This window comes from Cricetulus griseus, assembly GCF_003668045.3.
Source record: "Cricetulus griseus strain 17A/GY chromosome 1 unlocalized genomic scaffold, alternate assembly CriGri-PICRH-1.0 chr1_1, whole genome shotgun sequence".
Lineage (NCBI taxonomy): Eukaryota > Metazoa > Chordata > Mammalia > Rodentia > Cricetidae > Cricetulus > Cricetulus griseus.
The window spans coordinates 60,957,507-60,982,734 of NW_023276807.1; positions in this window are offsets into that span (position 1 = coordinate 60,957,507).

Consider the following 25,228-nt stretch of genomic DNA (forward strand, 5'->3'; position numbering starts at 1 on the left):
TGTGAGGAAACAGAAATACGTGAGCCCGAGAATCGGTCCCTTGTGCCCCAGGAAGGAGTACATTCCACACCCCCAGGCCTTTGCCTCCAGCTCTGTCTAGCCACAGCAGGCAGGGGCTCTATACTTCCAGCCATGGCAGGCCAGATTCAGAGGCAAACACTTCTGCAGCTACAGGCAGGATGGTTGGTGCCAGGGGGCGGGGGGCCTGCAGTGAGACACATGCTGTGGAACGGGTTTCCTGTTGGTGAAATAGGATCCACATGCACTTTGCAGAATGGCTTTGAGAGCTATAGTAGGAATATGTAGTAAGCCTGCATCCAGTCTGCTGTGCACATACAGGGGCTCAAAGGTCAGTAGTTATCAAGCAGGATGTGATGGCACACACCAGTAATCCTGGCACCTGAGAGGGTAAGGCAGGAAGAGTTCAGGCTGATGGGGCTACATGGTGAGGCCGTGTGTGTGTGTGTGTGTGTGTGTGTGTGTGTGTGTGTGTGTGTGTGTAAACATGCACGTGTATTTTAATAGTTTCATTCCTCAGAGAGGAATGGGTTGCTCTGGGTTGGGGTGTCTTAGAGCACTTACACATATTCTAGGCCCTGGAATTTGGAGTCAATTCACTTTGTTTTTTGGTGTCTTGACAGTGTTAGGATTGTAGATGTGCTTTGCCACACATATGGCCAAGGCCCTGGGTTTGACACTAGCCCTCAACAAGAAGGGAGAGAAGAGGAGAGAAGGGAGGGAAAGAAGAGAGGGGAGGTGAGAGGAGCGGAAGTGATAATAGGGGTGGGGAAAGGAGGGGAAAGTGAAATGGAGAGGAGAGTTGTCCCTATGATACCTTCTTCGCATTGCTCCCTGCCTTCAACACTTTGTGACTCTCAGCTCCCCAGGCCAGAATGTGCAAACTCGTTAGAACTTAATTCTTCATCACCCTCTGTCTTTGCTTCTGGTTTTCCTCCTCTTCCTTCTTTTTCTGATCTTTCTGGGGTTGGGATGGAACCCCAGGGCCTTGCACTTGCTTGGCAAACACTACCACTAAACATAACCCCAGATTTCCAATTCTTGTCTATGTTTTGGGAAATTCTAAGAAATTCACTTTTTTAACATTTCTAATGTACATTAATATTATTCTACAAACATATAAGTAAGTCTGGTGTCTTTAGAATATTGGTTAATTATAAGAACAAAGCTGCTTAACTTTTGTATTTTAGTCATTGGCAAAGAATATTTCATGTATTACAAAAGCTATTTCTTCCTCTTATTAAAGTATCCTCAAGGAGGCTGGTATATTTCAGTGATAGGCATTTACTTAGCACACAGAAGGTTCTGGGCTCAAACTCGAAAACACACCATAAACTAACCTCCTGCTGGGTCTTAGTTAGGGTTTCTATTGCTGTGATGAAACACCATGACTGAAAAGCAAGTTGGAGAGGAAAGGGTTTATTTGGCTTTTGCTTCTATATTATGTTCATCATCAAAGGAAGTCAGGGCAGGAACTCAAACAGGGCATGAACCTGGAGGCTGGAGCTGATGTAGATGCCATGGAGGAGGTGCTTCTTACTGGCTTGTTCCTCATGACTTGTTCTGCCTGCTTTCTTAGAGAACCTAGGACCACCAGCCCAGGGGTGGTACCACCCACAGTGAACTGGAGCCTCCCCTATCAGTCACTAATAAGAAAATGCCCTCCAGGCATCTTCTCAATAGAGGTTTCCTCCTCTCAGATAACTTTAGCTTGTGTCAAGTTGACATAGAACTAGCCAGGATGAGGTGCCACTGCTACAGGTGGTTGTTGTTGTGGTTTCACTGAAATCCCATTTACACCAGCATACCCAGGCAAAGGCTGCTTCTTCCTTGCTAACAAATCCTCTTGCAATTTGGCAACACAGAAGACTTCATCCCATTAATTTCTCATGAACTGTCATTGATTTCTGGGATTACAAACTGATAAGACATTAGATAGTTCTGGTTAACTTTTTATGTAAGAGATGTACGTTTTTATTTTTAGTGACATTTATAATTATTTTGATTATCATTTACTGATACTGCTTTTGCTGTCTTCCCAATGTTTTCACACCAATGGTTAAATATGAATGTTTAGAGAAATGTTAAACAGCTTAATCAAACGGGGAAGAACGGAAGTGAGTTCAGAACAAATGACTGTTGACTGAGCTGGGAGTGGGTTCCCTCATGTAGACCCTTCCATCTGGGGTGCTCTGTCTCAACTCTCATGATCATGAGTGAATTACAACTCTCCTCTGAGGTGGATGTGAGAGGACTTTGCCACTGTTTTATTGTTAGATCTTCCTTCGCTTCTTTGACCTTGAGTACCCTCATAGCATGTGTACTTGGGTTTCACTCTAAATCCTGTACCTGTTCATTAGTTATCCTGGTGTTTGCTCTTCTAGTTAAGCTCAGGCTTTGCTGACACAGTGGGTAAATACTCTGTTTACATAGGACAGCACTGATTATAAAACAGATACTCAGGGTTATAGGCAGAAGTGTTATTGCTTATTACCCATCACTAGTAATTTTTTCTATTAAGATGTAGGAATATGCAAATTAATGAGAGTCATTATATTTCCATATATGAACACGACACATATTGACCAAATCCCACATCCTGGCTAAGTATGATGGTGTACACTTAAAATCCCAATGTTCAGAAGAGTGAGTAAAAGATCACTCCAATTGGAAGTTCAGCCTGGGCTACATGGGCCCTTGTCTCAACAAACAAACAAACAAACAAACAAACAAACAATAAAAACAATCAAAACACCACCAGAAAATTCAACCTCTACTTTTATACATTGGTACTTGTCTTTCTGTGGCTAGTTTATTTCACTTGTTACATTCCCAGTTACATCTGTTTTGCCTTAAATGTTAGAATTCCATCTTTATTTATGACTGAATAATATTCCATTGTGCACCTAGGCTATTCTTTTCATTTTTCTGCTGATGGTAACCATTAATAACAATTCTATGACAAGAAAAATGTGTTAAGATTAAACATTAAAAATTACTTAGCTCTTTTCAGAGTTTAAATTTGAGTTTTTAAAAATTTGTTTATTTTCATGTGCATTGATGTTTTGTTTGCATGTATGTGTGTGAGAGGGTGTTGGATCCCCTAGAACTGGAATTACAGACAGTTGTGAGCCATCATGGTAATACTAGGAATTGAACCCTTATCCTCTTGAAGATCAGCCAGTATTCTTAACTGCTCAGCCATCTCTCCAGCCCCACTATGACACTAAAGTCATATTCTCAAAGTCAGCCATTTACAATCCCCAATGTGACGATTAATTCAGTTAAGGATGACCTGTAGATGCTACAGACAGTAAATGAGAGTTATGGTAAACAGAATTTTCATGGTATCAAAGAATCATCTGTAGATTGTAAATTATAAAGAGAAAACTTACCTCATAGTGGAGTGATCTGGTGGTCACCACTTTGGTCAAGTGATCAAAATAAAACTCATGAGTGGGAGACACCCTGATTGTATGTTCCTCCTCATGAGACAAAGTGCTCTTTTCTAGAATGTGTAACTAGAGTCCATTCAAGGCTATAAACTTATTTTCCAGTTTCCTAGGTGTGTTAGTCATGGTTCTCTAGAGAAAAAGAACTTATAGAATGAATTTCTCTTTATATATAGAAAGTGGATTTATTAGAGTGAATTACAGACTGTGGTCCAGCTAATACAACAATGGCTGGCTTTGAATGGAAAGTCCAAGAATCCAGTAGTTGCTCAATCTACAAAGCTGGATGTCTTAGCTGGTCTTCAGTATATGCTGAATCCCAAACAAGTAGGCTCTAATACCATTGAACTTGCTAGTGAGATAAGGGCAAGCAGGCAAAGAACATAAGCTTCCTTCTTTTACGTTCTTATATAGGCTTCCAGCAGAAGGTGTGGCCCAGACTAGAGGTGGGTTTCCCAGATTAGGGTTGGGTTCTTAAATGGTGTGGATTAAAGTTGTGTCTCCCTACCTCAAAGATCTGGATTAGAAGCTGATCTTCCCACTTCAAATTAAGCAAAGATCCCTCACAGGTGTGCCTTCCAATTTTGTATTTTAGTTAATTCCAGATGTAGTCAAGTTGACAACCAAGAATAGGCATGACAATAGGAGTTTTGAGGCAAGACAAGAGTTAAGTGGTGTCAAGAGACCAAGTACACAAATCTAAGCAGTCTGAACTGTAGAGTACTCCCCAAGACTGTCAAGGTCCCCAAGAGAAGAAAGGCAGGGCAAAGTATTGCTAGACTGTACATGCTGAAGAGCATTGGACAATTTCAGAACAGTGAAGACTGTAAAAGATGCACCTGAAATAGTTTGTGGGTTTTGAACATGGACTGTTCACAACATTGTGTTGGTCAACTTCACATCAGTGTCACAAACATCTGTGATTATCAATGAAGGCAGGGAAGGGTTATGGCCACTTGTGATTTAGAAGTTTAGTGCAGCTGCCTTGGGACAGGAAAGGGAGCATGCAGATTGCAAAGGGGCTTTCCTCATGGCCAGGACACCAAAGAAGAGAGGAAGAGGCCAAGATCCCACAATTCCTTTCAATGCTGTGATCCCCAGAGACCTGAAGACCTTCCAACTAGACCCACCTCTGAAAAGTTTCCATCACATCCCAATGGTGCCACATAAGCTTTAACCAATGCATGTGCCTTTCAGGGACTTTCTGGAGCTGGATACCAAGTGAACTATGGGGTTGTGACTCAGCTGTCTAGGTCTGAGAATACCATCAATCATATATATGAGATTGTTTCTGTTCTTACAAAACTCTCACGCCTCTGTCATGGTGGATAAATATAGAATCAATTTTATATCTTCATCTATTGCCTGTTTATTTTCTATGTATGTATGTATGTATGTATGTATGTATGTATCTATCTATCTATCTGAGAGAGGGCCAAAGGAACAGAGGATTCCAGGAAGCATCCTTTATCTGGGAAGGAAATTTCAATTTCTCTGTATGTTTGAAATGGCCACCATTCATCACCAGAAAGAATAGCTAACATACTTATTGTTTTAATTTTTCTTTCACTTGGAATTAGCCACATGTAGTTGAAATTTTCCATTATTTAAAAAAAATTATTATTTTCTTACTCACTTTACTTTTTAAGTCTTAAATATACTTGATGGTCAGAGTAGGTTTAGGTCAATTACATGAGTTTAGTTCCCAGGGTAAAATGTGCCACTCTGAGGACAGCTATGCAAATCCCGATTTACACCTGTAAGCCCAGTACTCTGGAGGCTGAGGCAGGAAAGTGGTCTGAAGCCAGCCTAGGCCACAAAGTGAGATCCTCTCTCAAAGCAAAACAAAACAAAATGAACAACAAAAAGAGTAATGGCAGCAAAAATCCACTTTTATGACTTTTAAAGATCATTGCTGATCCCTTGGGAGCATAGTCAGATAAGACATACTGAGTTGCTTTCTGTTGCTCTCTTAGTCACTGTCTTATTGCTGTAACCAAGGCAACTCTTACAAAGGAAAGGATTTAATTAAGGGCTTGTTTACAGTTTCAGAGGGCTAGACTAAGGTCATCACGGTGGGAAGCAGAGAGGCATGGTGCTGGAGCAATAGCTGAGAGCTTTACATCCTGATCTGAAGGCAGACGAGAGAGAGAGAGAGAGAGAGAGAGAGAGAGAGAGAGAGAGAGAGAGAGAGAGAGAGAGAGAGAGAGAGAGAGAGAGAGACTGAGCCTGGGAGCCTGGCTTGGGCTTTTGAAACCTCAAAGCCCACCCACAGTGACATGCTTCCTCAACAAGACCACATCTCTTCCAACAAGGCCTAACCCTCCTAGTCTTTCTTAAACATTTCCACTAACTAGGGAAGAAGCATTCAAACTTGAGTCTGTGTGGGACACTCTCTTTTAAAACCCACAGGTGGGCTTGGGTTACTGCCACTCAATTCTCTATGGCCCAAAAGTCTTCCTCATCAGAGATTGGAGGTCACATAACACATAACTTGAGGACAGTAACAGCAGAGCCAAGCCCACTGTCTAGGTTCCTGGTTCTATAATAGGCCAACTTGGATATAACCCAAATTAAATCAGGAAGTTTTATGTGCTGTATGTCTATTAAAGTATAAAACAATATAATTTATATATATTTAAATCCAAGCTGAAACTTTTATAGCATACCTTCTGACTTTAGTGTTGCTTAGTAGTTAGCCTTTGAATAGAGGATAACTGGTTGCTATTGTAGATACTGTAGAAATTGAAGAAAATAATAGAAAAAATAGAGCCACGCCTATTGTTTAAAGTGTTGAGATTGAACTAAACTAATGGAATTGGCTTCATTTTACATTTATTTATAGTTTATACCTAATATATGTATATCCTGTACACATTGTGATGGGTAATTTTGGTTGTCAGCTTGACTAGGCCATAGAATTAAGAGATATGCCTTACTATAAAAGGTTAGCTCTTGGAAGGCTTAACTGTGGGGATGTCCCCGTTAGGTTTGTTGTTGTTGTTTGTCAATTTGATACAGGCTAGGGTCATCTGGGAAGAGGAAAACACAACTGAGAAATTTTTCTTGGTTAATGATTAATATGGAAGGGCCCTGGGGGTTATAGGTGAAATAAACCCTTTTCTCCCTGAGCTGTTTTTGACATGGTGTTTACCACGGCAATAGAATTCAAGCTAAGACAGGAGGGAAGATGCTCTTCCAGAGTGGATGAACCTAGATATGAGTTCAGAAAGAAAAGCGTGTGTCTTGTCTAGTTTTCAGATACTGAAATAGCTACACCTGTTTACCTCTTGTTTCCGTTTGCTTGAAATATTTTTTCTGTTTTTTTCTTTCTCTAAAGTACTCCCTGTCCCTGAGGATAAGTATGTTTCCTTCTCAGATGCAGCAGAAAGATAGATTCTGTTGTCTAATCAAGTCAGTTAGTCTCATATCATTTTACTGGGAGATTGAGACCATTAATATTGAGAGTTATCATTGAGCAGTGTTTATTAATTCCTGTTATTTTGTTGTAGTGGTTATAACATAGTAAAGTTCTCAATAAAATATTTGCAAACCAAATTCAAGAACAAACCAAGGCTGGAGAGATGGCTCAGAAGTTAAGAGTGTGTTCTGCTTTTCTAGAGGACCCAGGTTCCATTCCAGCATGCATGGTGGATCACTGCCACCTGTCACTTAGTACCAGGGGACTCGTTGCCATCTTCTGATACCTGTGGTCACCAGTCATGCACGAGGTGTATCTTAGTCAGCGTTACTATGTGCTGTGATGAAACACTATGGCCAAAAGCAACTCAGGGAGGGAGGGGTTTATTTGGCTTACACTTCCACCTCACTGCTCATCATCAAAGGAAGTCAGCACAGGAACTCAGACAGGGCAGGAACTTGGAAGCAGGAGCTGATGCAAAAGCCATGGAGGAGTGCTGCTTACTGGCTTGCTTATCATGACTTGCTCATCCTGCTTTCTTATAGAACCCAGGACCACCAGCCCAGTGATGGCCCCATCCACAAGGGGCTGGCCTCTTCCGTAAATCACTAATTTTAAAAATGCCCTATAGGCTTTCATATAGCCCCAACTTATGGAGGTATTTTCTCATTTGAGGTTCTGTCCTCCCAGGGGACTTTAGCTTGTGTCAAGTTGACAAAACTATCCAGCACATGGTACATAGACATACATTCAGGCAAAACATCATATACAGAAATAGTAAAACATATCTGAAAGAATAGATAAAAAGATTATCAACTATGATCAAGTCAACTTCATCCTAAAGATGCAGGGATGGCACAACATACATAAATCAATAAATGTAATCTACTACATAAGCAGACTAAAAGACAAATACCACTTGATTATCTCACTGGATATAAAAATTTTTGACAAAATCCAACATCCCTTCATAATAGAAAGTCCTGGAAAGACTACAGATACAAGGGACGTACTTCAACATAATAAAGGCAATTTACAGCAAACCAATGGCAACATCACTTTAAACAGAGAGAAACACAAAAGTATTTCCACTAAAATCAGGAACAAGAAAAGGGAGCCTACTCTCTCCACAACTATTTAATAGAGTGCTTGAAGTATTAGCTGGAGCAATAAGACAACCAAAGGAGATCAAGGGGATACAAATAGGAAAGGAAAAAAATCAAATTATCCATATTTGTAGATAATATGATTTTATACATAATAGACCTTAAAGACTCTATCAGGAAACTTCTACAGCTAATAGATATTTTCATAAAAGTAGCTGGATACAAAATTAAGACACAGAAAAAGTAGCTTTTCTATATACAAATGTCAAACATACTGAGAAAGAAATCAGGAATAGACTCAAAAAATATTTCCGAATAACTCTTACCAAGCCAGTGAAAGGCTTGTATAACAAAAGCTTTAAGACATTGAAGAAGACATCAGAAGATGAAAAGTAGGATTAATATTATGAAACTGGCCATACTATCAAAAACAGTCTACAGTTTCAATGCAATTCCCATCAAAATCTACACACTTCGTTTTGTTGTTGTTGTTCTTGTTAGTGATGGTTTTATTTTACTTTAATTTTTTATTGAAAATAAAGGTTTTTCTCATACAATATATTCTGATCATGGTTTTCCCTCCCTTATTTCCTCTTGGATCCTTCCCAACTCCCCACACTTCCAAGTCCATGTCTTCTTTCTCTCTCTCCTAAGAGAGAAACACATGGCTAACTAAAAAAGAGAGAGTAAAACAAAAGGCACACATAAACAAAGAGCACACAAAATGTACACACACACACACACACACACACACACACACACACACAGAGAGAGAGAGAGAGAGAGAGAGAGAGAGAGAGAGAGCATAAAAGTACAAAATTAGAAACCATAATGCAGAAGCAAAGGCGAAGAAGAAGGAGAAGAAGAAGGAGGAGGAGAAGGAGAAGGAGAAGGAGAAGGAGAAGGAGAAGGAGAAGGAGAAAGAAGGAGAAGGAAAGAAAAAAAGGCTCAAACACAGCACAAAAATACCTTTGAGTTTGTTTTATGTTGACCTTGACCATCCACTTCTGGGCATGGGAACTGTATTAAGTGTTATTTGTATACTCAGTGAAACTCCATTGAAGAAATTAATTTTCTTATATTTGTTGAGAGTTGTTTTGTGTAAAAGTATGTGGTCAATTTTTAAGAAAGTTCCATGAGCTGCTGAGAAGAAGGTGTATTCTTTTGCATTTGGGTAGAATGTTCTGTAAATATCTGCTAGGTCCATTTGATTTATGACATTATTTAATTTCATCATTTCTCTGTTTAGTTCTTGTCTGGATAGCCTGTCTATTTGGGAGAGTGAGGTATTGAAGTCACTCGCTATCATTGTGTTAGGGTCAACATGAGATTTTAGCTGCAGTAGTGTTTCTTGTATGAACTTGGGTGCCCTTGTGTTTCATGCATAAATGTTTAAAGTTGAAATATCCTCTTGGTGGATTTTTCCTTTGATGAGCATGTAGTGTACTTCCCTGTCTCTTCTGATTAGTTTTGGTTTGAAGTCTGTTTTGTCAGATATTAAAACTGCAATGCATGCTTTCTTCTTGGATCCATTTGCCTGGAATATCTTTTTCCATTCTTTTATCCCTTTTGATGTGATGTCTATCCTTTTTTAAAAGATTTATTTATTATGTATACATCGTTCCCCCTCATGTATTCCTGCAGGCCAGAAGATCACACCAGATCTCATTACGGATGGTTGTGAGCTACCATGTGGGTGCTGGGAATTGAACTCAGGACCTCTGGAAGAGCAGCTAGTGCTCTTAACCTCCGAGCCATCTCTCCAGCCTATCCTTGATGATGAGGTGTGTTGAAAGATGGATCTTTCTTTCTAATCTAATCTGTTAGTCTATGTCTTTTTATTGGTGATTTGGGGCCATTAATATTGAGAGTTATCAATGAGCTGTGTGTTTATTGATTCTTGTCTTTTGTTGTTGATATGGTTTGGGCTGTCCCCCATCTTTTGATTTGCTGGTCTAGAATTACTTATTTCTTGGGTGTGGTTATTCTTGTCAGGTTGAAATTTTCCTTCTACTGCCTTCTATAGAACTGGATAGGTAGATAGACACTGCTTAAATTTGGTTTTACCAAAGAATGTTTTCCTCCCTCTATGTGATTGATAGTTTTTCTGGGTATAGTAGTCTGGATTGGCATATGTGGTTTCTGAGTTTGTAGAACATCTGTCCAGGCCCTCCCAGCTTTTAGAGTCTCAGTTGAGAAGTTGAGTGCTATTGTAATGGGTCTGCTTTTATAGGTTGCTTGGTCTTTCTCCCTTGTAGCTTTTAATGTTTTTCTTGTTCTGTACATTTAGTGTTCTTATTATTATGTTGGGGGATTTCTTTTCTGATTCTATATGCTTCTTGTACTTTGATAGACTCTTTCTGTAGCTTAGGGAAATTTTGTTGAAAATATCTTATGTGCCTTTGACCTGTGTTTCTCCTCCTTATTTTAGATCTATTATCCATAGATGTGGTTTCCTTATAGTGTTTTGAGTTCTTGAAAATTCTGTTTTGGGTTTTGCTTTGCTTGTTTTGGATTTGGTATCTTCTTTGACTGAATGATGCAATTCATCCTCTTTGTCTTCAAGACCTGAAGCCATCTCTTCCACTTCATCCAGGCGAGGCTTTCTCCTGAACTTTGGTTTAAATTCCTAGATTTTTCATTTCAAGTTGTATTTCACTTTGCTCTTTCTTTAAAGAATCTCTTTATTGAATTCTATTTTTTTGTATTTTGGATTGTTTTCATCATTCCATTCAACTGTTTGTGTTTTCTACATCACTTTGTTATCTATTCATATCCTTTTTGAGTTCCTTAATTTTGTTTATTATTGCTGTTTTGAATTAATCATTGTGTATACCACCTGAGTCATTTTTCTTGGGGAATATTATTATGGGAGTACTAGTTTTGGGTAGAGGCTTATTGCTTTGATTATTCATGTTTTTATATTTGTGATGGGACATAGATATCTGGAGTTGGGTTTTGGGTAGCATTTCTTGGTACAGAAATATTGTCTCTGATGTGTTGAGTGGGTATTTGAGGTGCTGTTTCCTGTTATCCTATGTTATCAGGTGCTTGGCCTGTCTTAGAGCTCATCAGTCTTTGAACAATTCAGTGTTGATGTTCCAAATGGGACATCAGAGGTATCCCTGGCTCATGCAGAGCCCATTTAGGGCTTCTGAGACCTTCTATAAAGTTAGAAGATTCTTATAGCCAAACTTTTTTTTTCAGACAGGGTTTCTCTGTATTGTTTTGGAGCCTATCCTGGAACTCACTCTGTAGACCAGGCTGGCCTCGAATTCACAAATATCCACCTGCCTCTGCCTCCTGAGTGCTGGGATTAAAGGTGTATGCCAACACCCGGCTTCTTATAGCCAATCTTCATGACCTCTCCTTGGGCACTAGATGTTTTCAGAATTGGTGATAAGAGTCTAGGATACTTACCAGAGAGGAAGGTAGGACACTGGGCCCCAGAAGTCATGGATAGGATATGTGGTCCTCAAGCAGGTTGTAGGGGTGGATGGAGTGGGTCTAGTGTCCATCCCTAGAGAAGAGAAATCCTAGAGTTATGACTATGGTTAGAGTTGGGGGAACAAGTCTAGTGTTTCTATCTAGAGAAGGGACCAGGTGTGCACACCAAGGATGTGTGGAATTTGTCGGGATGGGTATAGTTAGTGGTAGGAATCTAAGCTCCTTGCCTGAAGACAGGGGACAAAGGCTCTCAACAGGGGTGAGTGGGGCTATCTGGGATGGGTGGAGTCAGCAGCAAGCGTTTGGGAGCACTACCTGAAGGGAGAGTCCAGAAGAGGCATAGGAAGGGAGGAGTGAACTAAATCCAGATTTTTATGTGGGTTCTGGGGATCAAAGTCAGAGTATCAGTCTTTCACGGTGAACATGAGCACTTCTGTCTTGCCCTATTACCCCTTTCTTTTTCTTTCTTCCATACTTTCTTTCTTCCTTTCTTTCTTTCTCTCTTTCTTGAAGACAGGATCTCTTTTGTAGTCCTGAAACTTGTTATGTAGACCAGGCTGGCCTAGGACTTGCAGGGGTCTGCCTGCCTCTGACTTCTCCCTCTCTTGGTATAATATGTTATGTATTCTTTGACATGGCATACATATAATCATTGTATTTTTTATCATATCCACTATTAACTACAAACTCCAACTCCCTCAGACACCCCCCATGTTCCCCACCCACCTTCATGTTCTCTCTTTTTAAGTGGTCACTGAGTGCAATTAGCGCTGCTTGTGGGAATGTTGATTGAGCTTGTTGGCTTGATCTTGCACACAGGTATCCACAGCTACTGTGAGTTCATGGATGCAACAGCCTTTTCATACCCAGAAGATAGCATTTCATAATGCCCCCCCATCTTGTGGGTTTTATATTCTGTCTTCCCCCTGTTGCATGACAGTATTCCTGGGAAGATATGAACTATGTCTCAGATATGGAACCGATGAGAAATCAAAATAAGGATACCACCAAAATCCAACTTGGCCAATCAATGAGTTTTATTAGTGTTACTAAGTATTATTAAGCATGGGTGGGAGGTCACTTACAAGGCCAGGAATGACTCGAAGATAGCTGTCAGTAAAGCCCACCCATCATGGGTAATGACTCAGAAAAGTTGGAATCATAGAGAGCACCTTACATCATGCAGCTCAGCAAGTTGGAGGCAGTTGGGCTGGGCCATTTCCAGGAAGCTCCTCCTCTTATAGGCAGTTGACTGGTCTGAGAGCATCTCTCAGTATTCCTTACAGCTTGTATGTGTTTAGGGTTGGAGAGTCCTAATGAATCTTCTCAACTTTAGGGACTTCTTGAAATTACTAAGTTATGTACTTCTCATGTCTTAATGAGTTTGCATATAGAATGAAATGTTTCACTGTTTTGTTTTCTTTTGTTGTTTTAGAACCTTTTGTATCTTAATGAGTTTCCTCCAAGAGTAAATGTTTTATTTCAGAGGAAATTACTACAGAATGCCTCCTTTTTTACAATGTTCCCTGAACCTTGGGTATGTGTGTATTGGTTGATATATACATATCCCACTTAGAGCTGAATACTCACTCAGTAGTCACTTACTCTCAGCACTCTCACCAGTTATGAGCCTCTGAATTAACTGATGACCACTTCAGAGAAAAACTTCTGCAGCCAAGGTTGAGGGCAGCGCTAATCCATGTGCATAACTACAAATATTTAAAACTTTTAAAAGATTTACTTTTAATTGTGTGTCTCTGTATCAGTTTATGTGTGTGAGTGCGGGTGTGGGTGGGAACAGAGGACAGAAGAAGGTATGATATCCTCTGGAGCTGTAGTTACAGGTGGTTGCAAGCTATCTGATATAGGTTCTTGGAACCTCCAGTCATCTGTAAAAGCAGCAAAAGTTATTAATCACTACACCATCTTTTCAGCTCTCATATTATTTAGAAGGCAGCTTGACAATATTTCCACTTAACAGGACAACACTAGTATGGTCTCCCCAGTGGGCCTATGACCTCCTTAGTGATGAAATTTGGTCAGGTTTATAGGACTAGGCATGAGCTATTTTCTGTGGATCAGGCCTCAAATCCAGTCCCCAAACAAATGGTTACCCCCATAACCACTGTACCACTGTTGCGCTAGTGAGTACATCTTGCCTGGCAGGTCAGTATTGTAGTATAAAAGACTTACCACTGGGTAATACCATTGACAGACTCTTCTCCAGTATCCTGAAGAGCAACTTCTGACATTATGAAATCAAACAGCAGGGAAGAAGTTTTTACGTCAGTTCCGGTTTGATTTCTCTATGTTCTGAAACCAAAGTGTGTTGTGTCTTCAGCAACAGGGTCTTACCATGTAGTTCTAGGGGGGAACCAAGAACAATGACAGTATCCTGTGTTGTTTGGGGAACCTCTGGGACCTTCCTGACCAGTAACTTATAGGGAAATATCCAATAATTCACACTGAGATTTTCAATTAATAATTCCATGTCTTCTAGGTAACTTTGTCTACCCACCTTAGGTTCCCTTCCTTCCTTCCTCCCTTCCTTCCTCCCTCCCTCCTTCCCTCCCTCCCTCCCTCCCCCTTTCTTTCTTTTATTTTTATTTTTTAAATTATGTTCTTAAATAATCTTACAAAGAGATTTCTGTTGGGGTTTGAATAAAAATGTTCTCCATAGGCTCATGGCCTTGATGAAGGAAGTACATCACTGGGGTTGGACCTTGAGAGTATAAGACCTCATCCTAGTTCCAGTTTTCTCTCCTTGCTTCATGTTTGTAGTTGCAGATGTTATTGCTCAGCTTCCTGCTCTGGTTGCCCTGTCTGTCTGCAGTCACTCCTCCCTGTTTGTCTGCAGTCACTCCTCCCTGCTTGTCTGCAGTCACTCCTTCCTGACATGATGGGCTCTTATTCCTCTGGAACTGAAAGCCAAAATGAACTTCTCCTTCTATAATTTGTCTTGGTCATGGTGTTTTATCACAGCAGTAGAAAAGCAACTAATACAGTTTCAATAATATTTTTCACATGTCCTTAATTCTGTTTAACTCACCCCTATTCCTTTCCACTTTAATATCACATATATCCTACTATGCCCTCACCATTTAAGGCCTCTCCTCCTCCTCCTCCTCTTCCTCCTCCTCCTCCTCCTCCTCCTCCTCCTCCTTCCCCTCCTACTCAGCTTCCTGAACTCTATAGATAGTCCAAGTTAAATATATAAATCTGAAGTTTCATAGGTAGGATCCACATATGGAAGAAAACATGTGGTGTTTGTCTTTTTGGGGCCTAGGTTGTTGTAATTTTTAAAAAGTGGCAAGAGGGAGAGAAAGAAGCCATTTGACAGAATTCAAACAGAGGGGTTTTTTAATTAAGGGAAAGGGATAGCAAAAAGGGGAAAGGGGAGGGGAAGACTGGCTTGCTTCCAGGGATAAGAGCAATGGGGGAGAGAGGCGAGAGGGAGGGAGGAAGGGAGAGAGAGAGGAAGAAAGAGAGAGAGGAACAGACAGAGGGAGAGAAAGAGAGAGAAGGATGGGAGGTGGACAGGGACCTTTTAAAGGGTGAATGTTCACAGGTGGTGCTCTTACTGGCTGCAGCTGAGGGTGTTTCTTGTCAGAACTCCAAGGCAGGCCAATACAAATGTGTAAATACTAACATAGGTCACCTCACTTAGTGTGATATTTTCCAGTCCCAACTATTTTCCTGAAAATTTCACAATTTTATTTTTCTTCCATAGGCTGCTGAGAAAAATGTGTGTTCTTTAGTGTTTGGAAGGAATAGTTTATAGGCATTTGTTAAGTCTGTTTGATCCATGGTGTCATGTAATTCATATATTTCTTGTCTATTTTTGTCAAGATGGCCTGTCAGTTGGCCAGAGTGGGGTATAGAGACAACCTACTTCTACTTTGCTGGGATTAATCTGTGGCTTTGGCTGTAATTGCACTTGTATAAAATTGGATGTGACTGTGTTTGGGCATATATGTTTGTCACAGTAAAGTCCTTTTAGTGGATTGCTTGTTTAGTCAGTATGAAGTGACCACCTGTATCTTGTCTTACTAGTTTGGTTTGAAGCCTGTTTTGACAGATATGCCTGCTTGTTTTCTGGGTCCATTTTCTCAGAATTCTAACCCTTTTCTTCCTTTCACTATTAGGTAACATCTGTCTTTTGCAGAGAAGGGCATTTCATTGGGGCAACAAGCATGTGGTTGCTATTTTTTTTTTATTCCATCTACTAAAATGTGTCTTTTGATTGGGTCATTGAGACCAGTAATATTCAGTGTTATTATTAAAAGTTTTGTATTGGTTCCCGCCATTGTTGATTTTGTGGTGTTTGAGGGTATTTTTCCCTTCTTCTTCTTTTGCTTAACTATTACTCTAAGCAAGGTTTATTATTTCCTGTGGCCTTGAGGGTAGATTTGTTTTTCTCTTCAAGCTGGAAGATTCCTCTAGTATTTTTTGTGGAGCTGGCTTAGAGGTCATAAATTCCTTTAGTTTATTTTTATCATGGAAAGTTTTTATTTTTCCTTCAATTATGACACATGGTTTTGCTGGGTATAGTAGCTGAGGTTGGCAGCTGTCTCTCAGAACTTGAAATGCATCATTGCAAGCTCATCTGGATTTAAAGTTTCAGTTGAGTAATATGGTGTTATTCCGATGGGTCTGCCTTTGTATGTGAAGTAGTGCTTAGCCTTTGATGCTTTCAACATACTTTCTTTGTTCTATATATCTTAGTGTTTTAATTGTGATATGATGAGGTGTGTCCATGTCTTCTGCATGCAGATTGGTGTGTTTTCCTAACTCTGGAAATTTTCTGTTGTTAATTTTTTGAATATGTTTATGTCTTTAGAACAAGATTCTTCTTTTATTCCTGTAACATAGTGGTATGTGCATATTGGAATCCTCACTGCTGCTTGCTTATTGTTTTGTCTTTGCCTTGTTTTATATCTTCTACATGTTTTCAGGCTTGGATATTCTGTCTTCTTGAGACTTCCCACAGAACTTTTTATTTCCCTCCCTACGTTTTTATTTCAAACATTTTAGACTAGTTTTTCTTCAGTATTTCTCTCTTTGTTGAGTTCTTCTTTCATATTATCCACCTCTTTGCTTTGTTTAACTGTTCCTTGGAGTATTTGACCATACAATGATTTTGAGTACTTTCTCTAGGATTTCATCTAACACACCCACACCACATTTCATTGCTGTAGGGTTAATAACTTATGGAGGAGTTATGTTGACTTGCTTTGTTCTTGTTTTTTTTTTTAATTTTACTGTATGGGAATCTATGCATCTGGTGTTATTTTTTCTTGGTTTACCTTTTAATCACTTATGTTCTTTCAGTTGAAGTATTTGTAGTGTTCATGCGGGGTTTGGATATAGTAGTTTTGAATGTGTAGTTCAGAAAATATCTCAGTCCAGGAACTCAGTGTGCCTGATGAAAACTCTATTTTACTCCTACAGTAGGTTATTAACTGGGAGAGCAACCACAGTTGTTTGATTCTGTCACTATTCAATTGTTGTTCTTGCCAATTAGTAATAGTGGCTTCTATAACTTCAACAACTGTTAGAGGATAAGCAACCAAATAGTTTATTCAGACTTCAGAGTAAGATAAGAGTGGTATTAGTAGGGCGGAGACAGAAAAGTATTAAGTATTAGATCAACTATGAGAAGAAAAAAATCAAGGTGGGTAAATTAAAGGGGTCATGACCCACAGCTTGAGAACCATTGCTCTAGGAGGTTCCACACTGTGCTGTGTGGCAGAGGAGAGCGTGGGAGCCATCGGTTGGTCTCTGCAGCCTTGGCCTTCTTGGGATTCCGCCATGTAAGTCCTTCCCTAGCAGTTCCCTGGGGTTCCTAACCTCCATTTTCTGACCCTGAAGTTATGCTGTATAAAAGGGGCATGACTTTCCCAGCCCATTCCTACTTTCTGATGATCTTTCTCTTTCCTTACAGACTCTCTCTACTCTTATTAATAAAGAATCTCTGTTTCTGGTACTTTATGTTCTTTATAATTCTTTGTCCAGGGACACAAGAACTTGAAAACCAGCAGGTGTTCTTTGGACTCAGATTCAAGTTTGTAATTCTGGTGTTCTCACAATACCCTTCCTGAATCTCCTTTTGTAGATGGAATTGCAAGGTGATTCACAAGGAGCAGTGTTCAAGTTTATGGAAGAGGAAGGAGACATAATGTGCCTAATCTCAAAAGTTGAAAAGCGCCTGGCTCTAACTAAGATTAGCTTGTTGTTTTTAATATCTTTTGGAAAATGGGCATTGACCATGTAGCCAATTTTAATCCATCACTTGCATTTAGTGTCTGGCTATCAGGCACCAGGAAACATGAACTAGATCTCAGGATGAGGGGTTTCTTTGCTTTCCCGGATCCCCTTAGTTTTCTGTCTGTCCATGATACCTCATCCTGACAGTTTCAAGCCTTTAGGAAAGAGATCCCTTGATTGTCTATAGACTGGGAATGGCTTCAAGCCAAGCCCAAGACCAATTTTTGTAACAGGTTCCCAGACTTTAGCACAACTAACTCCATGAAACTCAGCACGTAGGCACCAGCCAAAACAAAAACAAAGGCCTGATGCATCAAAGTCCATAGTTCTGAGAAACTCTAAATGTAATAACCTTGATTTTTGGCTTCTGTAGTTCCACTTCTGGCCAATTGTTCCTGCTAACTAATATGTCAACCCAGAATGTCGTTTTTATTCTTATGTCACCCTGAGATAGGCTTGGTGCTACACTGGGATCCTGAACACCCTGTGTAGTCACTGCCTGGCTTACAAAGACTTTCTATTGGCTTAAACTAGTGTCCAAGTGGTCTTCTCTGGTGGATACCCCACAACAGTATTTCTGAGAGATTTTATTCACTTCATAAAGTCAAAATGATTTCCTTAAAACCATCTGGTTGGGCCAGGCAGGGGTGGCACACACTTTTAATCCCAGCACTTGGGAGGCAGAGGCAGGCAGATCTTTGTGAGTTTGAGGCCAGCCTGGACTACAAAGCTAGTTCCAGGACTTCTAGGGCTATTATACAGAGAAATCCTGTCTCAAAAAACAAACAAACAAACAAACAAACAAAAACAACAACAAAAAACCAGAAACAAAAACAAACAAACAAAAATCCCATCTGGTTGATGTATACCAGTTTCATAGGTGACTGTGTTTGTCTGCCTTAGTAATATAATGTTTCCAGTTATTCCCATTTACAATGAACAGTTTCTCACTGAACCCATGCACATAACTACATTGCCACCAAAGAAGACTCAACAAATTCTTGAGTTCCAAAAGAGGTTGAGTGCAAAAGGTAGATTTTACTAATGTTGACAGAAAATTTGGGGTTCCCTCTTTTAAAGTTCTAGTCACATTCATAAAATAATTTAGAAATAGATTCAGAAGGAAGATTGAGAACAGGACAGCTCAGCAGTAAATGTTACAGTTTCCAAGAGGAGAGGGTGGAGGAGAGGGAAAGTCATGCATTTCTCAATGGAGATCAGCAAGAAGGTACATGGCAGAAGTGAGAGGGAAACCAGTGAAGGGATGAGAAGTCCTGAGTGTCTACCAAAGTTTTGGTTAGTATCAGAAATAAAGAGATTAAAGGAAGGAAAAGGAAAGTAACAGAAAAGAGGGGAGACCACAAGGCAGAGGCTCCATAAGCAGCTCTCTGGGAGCTGGCTTTCTGGGAGGATAAACACATTTTCTCATTAAGGGGATAATTATTGTTCCCATCTTCTTAGCTTGTTGTTAGTTAAATTAGCCTCCCTAAGGGATGATTTCCTGACCAGGTAGCACTTGGGAGAATGGGCCCTGCATTTTGGGCAGCACTGTAGAGTTGACCCTAGAGATAGGGGCACATGTGAGCCAGCCCTGAGTGTGTGAGAGGGGCAAAGTTGGCACCACCTCCCTCGTCTGTGGTGTGGTGGTGGGGTTGAGGAAAAGATGCCCTCCCCCTTGCCCCTACTGCCTCTAGCTGGTAAGAGAGCTGGCCCTCCCCTTTACTAGCTCCAACACTTGGGAAAGCAGCCCCTGCACCTCATCTGGACAGCACAGGTGAGCCAAAAGTGGGTGTGGCAGCATTGGCCAGGGGAGAAATGCCCTCCCCCTCCAATACCTGAGTCAGGTGGGAGAGCTGGCCTTGAGGACATAAGAGTGGGAGAGCTGTCCCTGCCCCTCACCAGCTGCACTCAGGAGAGCAGGCCCTGCACCTAACCTGGGCAGCACCATAGAGCCAACCCTGTTGACAGAGATGTGGGCAAGCCAGCCCCAAAGCTGTGAGTGTGGGAGAGCTGTCCTCACTGCTCATCTGTCATACGGCTGTGTAGGTGTGGGAGAGATGGCCCCCCTTACCCCTTGCCCCTTACCACTTGTGACAAATGAGGGAGCTGACCCTCTCCCCTTGCTAGCTGCAGCACTTGGGAGAATGGCCCTAATGCCTCACCTGGGCAACACAGTAGAATGTTGGGGAATATTAGTTTAAGATTGTGTTACATTCGCTTATGCTGTGGAACATTTGTTTAATGATGCAAACATATGTAGCATTTTTTATGTTGCACTTGTTTAGACTTGCGAAGCTGTGTTACTTTGCCTGTCTAAAATACCTGATTGGTCTAATAAAGAGCTGAGTGGCCAATAGCTAGGCAGGAGAGGGAAATAAGTGGGGCTGGCAGGCAGAGAATAAATAAGAGGAGAAATCTAGGGAGAAGAGCGAGGAGTGAGAAAAGGAGGAGAGGAGGATACCAGGGGCTGGCCAGCCAGCCACTGAGTACAAGGGAAAGATATATATATGGTAAAAAAGTCCGGAAGTAAAAATAGTTAGAGATATATAAACTTCTCCTAATCTTTGCTGACACCTTTTCAGGGCAGCTGAAGAGCCACCTTCAAAATGGCAAGAATTCAACATATTCTCTAAAATAAAACCATTACTGTTCTGAGTTTTCACAGCCTTAGAAACACTTTGAAGACAAGACAGCCTCCACATGCAGACTTAAAAAGAGGCTAAAAGACACAGAAATTCAGCTGGGCATGATGGTGCACACCTTTAAGGCTAGTACTCAGGAGTTAGAGGCAGGTGGATCGCTGGGTTCGAGGCCAGCCTGATCTACAGAGTGAGTTCCAGAACAGTCAGGCAAAAACTGTACATGTGAGAAAAGAGAATGTTAATAACGTCTTAAGTTCAAAAATAAGCTTTATGTATAAATCTATCAGTAATTTTATCCTTCTTTGTGTATTAGTTTTCTTCATTAAATTTTCATTTCTTTATTTTCTTTTATTTTTCAGTGTGTGTGTGTGTGTGTGTGTGTGTGTGTGTGTGTGTGTGTATACTTGCATAAGTTCATTCTTTTTTTCCCACTTTTTTATTTGAATTAGAAACATGATTGTTTTACATGACAATCCCAGTTCCCTTCTCCCACCTGTCCTCCCTTACCCGCCCCCCAACTAAAACCTTATCTGTCACATATCTTTTCTACTCCCTCTGGATGGTGAGGTCTTCCATAGGGTGTCATCAGAGTCTTTCGTTTCCTTTGGGGTAGGGCCTAGGCCCACCCCTGTGTGCCTTGGCTCAGGGAGTTTTCCTCTATATGGACTGGGCTCCCAAAGTCCACACCTATGCTAGGGATAAATACTGGGCTTCTACAAGAGGTCCCATAGATTCTGAGGTTTCCTCACAGAAATCCATGCTCCTTGGGTCTGGATCAGTCCCATGCTGGTGTTCCAGCTATCAGACTGGGGAGCAAGAGTTCCCGGATGTTCAGGTCAGCTGTTTCTGTGGGTTTCACCAGCGTGGTCTGGACCTCTGTGTTCTTCACTGGTCCATCTCTGCATCTGGGTTCCAGTTCTGATCGGTGATTAGTTATGGGTGTCTGCTTCTACTTCCACCAGCTGCTGGATGAAGGCATATAAGTCAGTCATCAATCTCATAATCAGGGGAGGGCATTTAAGGTAGCCTCTCCTCCGCTGCTGAGATAGTTATCTGGTGTCATCTTTGTAGATCTCCAGACATTTCCCTAATGCCTGATTTCTCTGAAAACCAAACATGTCTCACTCTATTATGATATCTCCGTTCTTGTTATCTTGTATTCTTCCCCTGACTCATATTTTCTGCTCCCTTATGTCCTTGGCATCCCTCTTCATCTCCCCTTCTCATTCTCCTAGCTCCCTCCCCACTCTTCCCGTGCTCCCAATTTGCTCAGCAGATCTTGAACCTCTCCCCTTCTCCAGGGGATCATGTATGTCTCTCTTAGGGACCTCCATGTTTATTAGCTTCTTTGGCAGTGTGGATTGTAGGCTGGTAATCCTTACTCTATGTCTAAAATCCACATATGAGTGAGTACATACCATGTTTGTCTTTTTGTGATTGGGTTACCTCGCTCAGAATGGTTTCTTCTAGATCCATCCATTTTCCTGCAAATTTCAAGATTCCGTTGTTTTTTTTTTCTACTGAGTAGTACTCCATTGTGTAAATGTACCACATTTTCTCTATCCATTCTTCAGTTGAGGGGCATCTAAGCTGCTTCCAGTTTCTGGCTATTACAAATAGTGCTGCTATGAACATCGTTGAACATATATCCTTGTTGTATGAATGTGCTTCTTTTGAGTATATGCCTAAGAGTGGAATTGCTGGATCTTGTGGCAGACGGATTCCCATTTTTTTGAGGAGTCGCCAGACTGATTTCCAAAGTGGCTGTACAAGTTGGCACTCCCACCAGCAGTGGAGAAGTGTTCCCCTTTCTCCACATCCTCTCCAACATGAACTGTCATTGGTGTTTTTGATTTTGGCCATTCTGACAGGAGTAAGATAGTATCTCAGAGCATAAGTACATTCTTCATCATTTTTCTTTTGGTACTGTTGGTACTCAATTTTTTTAAAGATTTTATTTATTTGTTATGTATACAACATTCTGCTTCCATGTATATCTGCACACTAGAAGAGGGCACCAGATCTCATTACAGATGGTTGTGAGCCACCATGTGGTTGCTGGGAATTGAACTCAGGACCTCTGGAAGAGCAGTCAGTGCTCTTAACCTCTGAGCCATCTCTCCAGCCTGGTACTCAATGTTTTTAATCTCACAATATCTCCATTTTAATCTGCTTCACAATGGCACCCATTCTTCATTGTTTTGTATTTAACCATTGGTATTATTATCATTAATCATTATTAATGTTAATATAGGGATCACATTATCAGAGGCAAGCTAAACAAGGATGAATTCCTGGAACTAGCACAAACTAGCTTGTCCTGGTTCACAACATTTCTGAGGCAAATGATTGGTATTTCTAATGTTGTGAAATTAGTGTGTCCTGGGATATAAAAGAGTTTCAAACTAAATTCCTATGATACAGGGACTCCCATCAACTCCTACTTCAGTGATTCCAATGTCCTCCCTCTAAAGATGGAAGAAATAGAGAGTCTGGCTCCTCTTGGACAAGGATTTCATCTCTCATCAGTGTGGAAGGAGGTATAGAAAAATGTTCATCATCTTTCATCTCCCAGAAAGACTCTGGGACCACAGCTCTCAGGAGAGTCAGGTGTGGGAAAGATGCATTAAGATTAACACATGAAATAAACCAGTGTCAGAGGAGACTTGAACCCATAACTACTCAACAGGCAGCAAAATTAGAGCATGTCCAAAAAATGCCTGCACTCTCCAAACACCAGAAAAAAAACAGGTTTTGTGTAAATGACCTGTGACCAGCTCTCTAGCTCTTCTCACTGATGCTTTCCTTCTCCTCCAAAAACTGTCTCTACTTCTATTACTCTACTAGTGTCCTTGCATTCCTAGTCCAATTCTAAAAAAAAAAAAAAAAAAAAAAGGTGTTTTGCCTGTTGGTATGTCTGTGCATCATGTGTGTGCAGAGCTCACAGAGTCCAGAAGAGGGCATCAGATCCTCTGAAACTGGAGTTACAGATGGTTGTTAGCAGCCAGGTGGTTGCTGGGAGGGAATCAAACTACTTCTTCAGGAAGAGCAGCCAGCTCTTAAAAGCTGAGCAGGTCTGGCCACCATCCCCAGCCCAATTCTGGGAACTGCTGCTTTGGGGTTTCTGCCCTACCTGGCCCACTTCTATCTCCTGTTCTCATCATCTGAAGTTCTAATTAGTTAAGCAGACTTGCAGAAAGTTCAATAGAAGATTCTGTTATGCCCAGGAATGTTATTATTATTAGCAGCAGTGGCATCATTCCTCAGATGCCTGCTTATTTCTAAGAAGGATATGGATCTGGATGGTAGGGGAGATGAAGATGGGGCTGGGAGGAGTAGAGAGAGAGGAAACTGTAATCTGAATATATTGTATAAATATATCTTTAAAAAGTATTTTCAATAGGAGAAAACAAAGACTGAGAACACTAAAAAAAGTTGCAGAAGTGGGTAGTTAGAGTCAAGAGCAAATACAAGCCATCCCACCTACCTCAACACCACATAAGCCATCTTCTCTGACCCCAAGCCCCTGGATGGAAGAGTAAGACCTTGATGACTTTGAATTTTCGAAAAGGACGGGTTTTTCAATAAATGGATGCTGAGTGCATTTTTTTTGGTAGTGCTGTAGAACCCAGAGCCTGAAACTTTCTAGGAAAGACTCTAACCACCAAAATATAGACCCAACCATGAAACTGTTGTTCTGTTTTTGTCTAATTTTTATGTGTGTAAGTGTTCGACCTGCATGTATGTTTGTGTGCCATGTGAGTGCCTAGTGCCTGAGGAGGCCACAAGAGAGCATTAGATCCTCTGCAGCTGCTGGAGTTACAGTTGATTGTGAGCCACCATGTGTAGGCTGGTGTGAGGGCTAAAGTTGTGGGGGATTTTTGTTTTTATTTATTTGAGACAGGGTTTCTCTGTATTGCTTTGGAGCCTGTCCTAGAACTCAGTAGACCAGGCTGGCCTCGAACTCACAGAGATCTGCTGCCTCTGCTTCCCGAGTACTGGGATTAAAGGTGTGCACCACCAGTGCCCAGCTAAAGTTGTGTTTTAAGTTTAAATTATTGTGCTTAAGAGAGCCATAAAAATGTCTCTAACCTGTATGCCCCCACTTGCCCAAGGAAAGGTAAATTCCTGTAAGACAACAAGTCACCTGTTTTCACTTCCATAAACAAGATTGGTTATCCAAGCTGCACAGTGTGTACTTGATCACATGTAACAGGACCTATGTCAGGACATATGCTTGCCCCTGAATGCACAAAGGTGGGAGGTATATAACCTTATGGGTCTTGCCTTTATAAGCTTCAAAGTTTGCTCAAAAATTGTTGTAGTGATCTTATTCTCTTCTGGTGTGGTTAACACTAGGAATTCAACCCTGGTCATCTGAAATAGAAGCCAGTGCTCTTAACTGCTAAGCCACCCCCAGCCTGCCAGTAAAGTTTTTATTGAGCACCAGTGGTGTACTAAAGAGTAAGGATATTTCAGTAAGCAAGGTCTTGGATTCTACAAGGTAAAAACAGGCACTTGGAGGTGAGCCAAGAATGATTTGAAGCCAGAGATGCATTCTTCATATCCAGTGTCCCTACCACCACACCTCAAACAGGTCTTATGTGACTTCTTTCATTTGAAGCATAGGTGGGCACAGTCAAGAGTACTTACTGAATGGTCTCCTCTTCTAAGACACTGTTGCTAAAGAGAGGGGAACTCACTCAGGGCTTCAGGCTTCACTACTTCCCCTGAAAGCAAGTGCCCTGTGCCCTGTGCCCTGTGTGGTCTGACTCCTTGGGAGTTTAGCCATTTCTCAAGTAGACTCATAGAATCTGGCCAATCCCTTCCCCTGCTGCCCACTCTGTAGACTTCTGGCTACTGGGTCACAACGGT